Source organism: Arachis duranensis, chromosome 5 (genome assembly GCF_000817695.3).
Source record: "Arachis duranensis cultivar V14167 chromosome 5, aradu.V14167.gnm2.J7QH, whole genome shotgun sequence".
Classification (NCBI taxonomy): domain Eukaryota; kingdom Viridiplantae; phylum Streptophyta; class Magnoliopsida; order Fabales; family Fabaceae; genus Arachis; species Arachis duranensis.
Genome location: NC_029776.3, coordinates 52,028,898 through 52,034,199, shown reverse-complemented (window position 1 = coordinate 52,034,199; position 5,302 = coordinate 52,028,898).

Here is a 5,302-nt window from a genome sequence, read left to right as displayed (position 1 = left end):
GCTATGCCTTCTACCAACTCAGTGAAGTTTGCCAAGTTATACTATGAGCTCCAGTTTCCGTACTATGAGCATCAGAAGCTCATTAAGGAGAAGAAACTAGCTGTCCCCTCCGATCTGAGGCAATACACTAAGCATCGGATTGGGGAGAGGGGCTGGGTCTTTTTGGACAGAGTGCTAGTGAGGGTGAACGACTCTTGGGTCCAAGAGTTCTATTATAATTTCTACAAAGCGACCCTTGACGCAGTTCACCTCCGAGACAGACAGGTTAAGATCATAGAGGTAGATATTGAGGACATCCTCCACTTTCAACCTAAGATCAGAGATAAGGATGCCTTCCATAAGGCTGAGGAGGAGATGCATGATGACTGGAAATTTGCACAACATAAATTCCTTCGGCAAGTGTACCGAATCGCCAAGTAATAACTCACTGTTGAGTGAGGTCGATCCCACAGGGATTGATAGATTAAGCAACTTTAGTTAGATTATTTATCTAGTCAAGCAAATATTTGATGATTTTGTGTAATTGAGTGAAAAAAATGGTGATTTACAAAGAAAGTAAATGTGCAGGAAGTAAATTGCTAAAAAAAGGGGCCGAAAGTAAATTGTGAAATGTAAATGGAGAAAACTTAAATGACAAGAAATTAAAAAATTGAAACTTAAGTGACAAGAAAGTAAAAGCAAGAATGTAAATGGCAGTGAAAGATAAGTTGCATAAAATGTAAACGGGTTTTGGGTGTTGGGAATTATGAAAGATAACAAGAAATTTAAAGTAATTAAAAGGAAGAGCAACAATGGGTGAGATTCATTAGGGATTGGAGATATTATAATCCTTCATGAGTCAATGGGTCTCAACTTCATTCTCAATCATATGAAGTAGATCTATGGCAGATTGTAATTCATTGAGTTCCAATTCTTTGGTAACCCAATTTCTCTTAACACAATCAATTTCCAATTCCTTGATCTAATTGTTTATGAGAAGAGGTTAAGTTCAATAGAAAGAGCTTCAAACTGAATTCTATGATCCCTCTTCCAAGGCTCACACGGAGATTCAAGTAGATCTAAACTCCCTTCCAGTAGTGAATAGATCCATTAAGCACAGAAGTTTTTGCTTAGCTACAATAAGCAGATTGAGAAGAAAAATAATTTCATTCATTCATTTGAATTACAATAGAGCTCCTCCCCCTAATGATGTGGAGTTCAATTTATCATTTCTCTGGAAAACATAGAAAGAAAAAGAAAGTACATATAAAGTAAAATAAGTGCAAAGAAGAAAGAAAAATTGATTCAGAGTTTCCTAATTCGGATGCTCTTGTTTAAGAATCGGTAATTCACTTTTCAAGTTCAAAACTCTTCCTATAAATACTACTTTTGTGATCTTCAAATGAGTCTTCAAGTACTTGGATGTGAGCCCATTAGCCTTAGTTGAAGAAAGTTAGGAGTGGCTCATTCTGAAGTTAACGTTGGCGTTAGCTCACTAACGCTTTTATACTTGCATGAGTACCCTTGGAACTGGTATTGGTACTGGCGTTAATAGTATTGCTCACCCCACAATTCTCTTCCAAGCTGGCATTAGTGTGCTAACGCTACCACTAACGCCAATGCCTGTTGTGCGTACGCATGTTGACTTATGCGTGCGCATCCTTGTAATTTTTGTCTCCTGTGCATGCACATCCTAGTGAGTTTTGCCACTTGTGCATACGCACACTGCTTCGTGCTTGCGCACACTAACTAATTTTTCTCTGGTGCGTACACACACTACTCCGTGCGTACGCACACTAGCCAAATCTTTCGGCCCCAACTTCGTACAATGATCGAAGATGTTAGTGTGCTAATGTTGGCACCTTCCTCCTTGTATAGTGGCGTTGGTGAGCAAACTTTGGTCACTAGCATTGCCTTCTTCTTGAGTCACGTTGGTACTAGCGTTAGTAGGCTAACTTTGCCACTAACGCCAGCTTCTTCTTCTTCTTTGGCAACATTAGCACTTGCGTTAGTGGGCTAACTTGGCCACTAACTTTGCCCATGACACTAGCTCCCTCTTTGGTGTAGCATTGACCATGGAGTTAGTATACTATCTTGGCCACCAAGGCCACAGCTTCCTTGCTTTCCTCTACTTCTCCTCTGCTTCTCTTTGCCTATCATCAATCAAACAAGTGTATCAAAGCTTTGCTATAATCATAAGATAATGCATCATTCAATGCATCAAATAATTCTTGCATAAATCTCATGAAAATGATTATAATTCACTAATGTTTGATGAATCAAAGTATGCATAGATAACTCATCCAAATGCTTACTTATTGGTGAAGATAATGCATGAAACCAAGTAAAAACTATAGAAAATGGCTTGTGAAACTAGCCAAAGATGCCTAGGCATCACAACACCAAACTTAAATCTTGCTTGTCCCCAAGCAAGTAGGAAAACATAAAAAAGAATGAATGAAAACATAGAGAGATATAAGCCCTTATTGCAAGATTTTCAATCCTGGTTCATCGGGTTTCATGCATGACATCTTTGAAGTTCATAATCTTATTGGTTTCTAGGTTATAGCATCCTCTTAAGTACTAACTTTGTTGCTTCTATGAGACCCTTTTATTCTTTGATCCTTGGTTTGGACTTTTTGCCTTTCTTTTTCTCCTAGCTATAGGCTTATTCTTTTTATTGAAGCTTAGTGCTATGTGTTAAGGCAGCTTTTTATGATAAGCTTTCAGTCAACACTCCCGACCCAAATGGTTCAAGGTGTTAGGTGTTGAAGCACCCCTTAGGACTTACTGACTCAAGCCTTTCCTCAACACATACACACCACAGGTACTTAACTTGCAATTTAACATTGAGACATTGATGCCCAACACCTCTTTGGGTTGCTAAATATCTTGTAGCAAGGTTGCTCTTGATAATGGACTTTTGGTTAATAATCCCAGATTAGTTAACCCAAGTTATCAAGTCATGAAGCACTCCTTAGAACCTAATAATCCAAGCATATTGATGAGAGGATATTTTATACGCTTTTTGAGGGTGTTTTCACATAGTTTTTAGTAGGATCTAGCCACTTTTTAGTACATTTTTATTAGTTTTTATGCAAAAATTACATTTTTGGACTTTACTATGAGTTTGTGTGTTTTCTTGTGATTTCAGGTATTTTCTGGCTGAAATTGAGGAACCTGAGCAAAAATCTGATTTAAAGGCTGAAAACGGACTGCAGATGCTATTGGATTCTGACCTCCCTGCACTCGAAATAGAATTTGTGGAGCTACAGAAGTCCAAATGGCATGCTCTTAATTGCGTTGGAAAGTAGACATCCAGGGCTTTCCAGCAAAATATAATAGTCCATACTTTGCCCAAGTTTAGAGGAGGCAAACTGGCGTTTAACGCCAGCTTTCTGCCCTATTCTGTCATCAAACGCTGGAAACAAGTTAGAAACAAGAGTTAAATGCCAAAAACAGGTTACAAACTAGTGTTTAACTCCAAGAATAGCCTATGCACGTGAAAGCTTCAATGCTCAGCCCTATCACACACTAAGTGGGCCCCATAAGTGGATTTCTACACTATCTATCTTAGTTTACTCATTTTCTATAAACCTAGGTTACTAGTTGTGTATAAAAACTACTTTTAGAGATTTATTTTGCACCTCATGACATTTTTCACATCTGAATTTGTATCTTTGACGGCATGAGTCTCTAAACCCCATGGTTGGGGGTGAAGAGCTCTGTAGCGTCTCGATGAATTAATGCAAGTATTTCTGTTTTCTATTCAATCTCGCTTGTTTCTATTCTAAGATGTTCATTCGCACTTCAACATGATGAATGTGATGATCCGTGACACTCATCGCCATTCTCAACCTATGAACGCATGCCTGACAACCATTTCTGTTCTACCTTAGATTGAATGGATGTCTCTTGGGTTCCTGGCTCACGAGTTTGACTGCTTCTACTAACAACAGAGCATTCAAATCTGTGAGATCAGAGTCTTCGTGGTATAAGCTAGAATCAATTAGAAGCATTCCTGAGATCTGGAAAGTCTAAACCTTGTCTGTGGTATTCCGAGTAGGATTCGGAAAGGGATGACTATGACGAGCTTCAAACTCATGAATGCTGGGCGTGGTGACAGACGCAAAAGGATTAATGGATCCTATTCCAACATTAGTGAGAACCAACAGATGATTAGCCATGTACATGGACCCTTTTTATTGAGAGGACGGCTGGTAGCCATTGACAACGGTGATCCACCAACATACAGCTTGCCATGGAAGGAGGCCTGCGTGCGTGAAGAAGAAGACAGTAGGAAAGCAGAAATTCAAGGGACAAAGCATCTCCAAAACTCCAACCCATTCTCCATTACTACACAATAAGTATTTATTTCATGCACTTTCATTTTTCGCAATTAAAACTAAGAACCCTATTGATATCTTGACTAAGAATAATAAGATAACCATAGCTTGCTTTAAGCCGGCAATCTCCGTGGGATCAACCCTTACTCACGTAAGGTAATACTTGGACGACCTAGTGCACTTGCTGGTTAGTTGTGCGGAATTACATAATGTGAGTGTAATTTTCGTGCACCAAGTTTTTGGCGCCGTTGTCGGGGATTGTTCGAGTTTGAACAACTGACGGTTTATCTTGTTACTTAGATTAGGAAAAATTCGTCTTTTTGGTTTAGAGTCACTATGATTGTACCTTTTATTATTCCTTTAAAAAAAAGCTTTCAAAACTATTATTATTCTTCGTTAGTTTTTAATTTTTCTTTGAGTCTTTTGTTTGAGTTTAGTTTCATATCTTAAGTTTGGTGTCAATTGCATGTTTTTATTTCCCTTTAAATTTTCGAGTTTGTGTTCATTGTTCTTGTTTGATCTTTAGTTTGTCTTTTTTTGTGTCTTTTCTTGTTTTTCTTGTGCATTTTCAAATTATAAGTTTTCAAAAAAAAATTTATATATATTAAAAATACTTTTTTTAAAACACGTTAAATTTATAGCTCAGTTGGCTAGAGCGTTGTGCTTGTGTTCTTGGTAATTGGGTATCTTCCTTTTAAAACTTTTTCAAAAATAATTTTTCTTTGATTAAATCTTGTGCCAAATTTTAAGTTTGGTGTTCTCTTGTTATTTTAGGTTTGGTGTTCTTTTTTTGTGTTCTTGAGTCTTTGAATTTTGTTCTTGTTGTTCTTGTGAGTCTTCAAGGTGTTCTTGAGTCTTCTTTGTGTTTTGATCTTAAAATTTTTAAGTTTGGTGTTCCTTGGTGTTTTCCCTCCAAAATTTTCGAAAAACAAGGAGCATTAGATCTAAAAATTTTAAGTCATGTGTCTTTTTTGTAT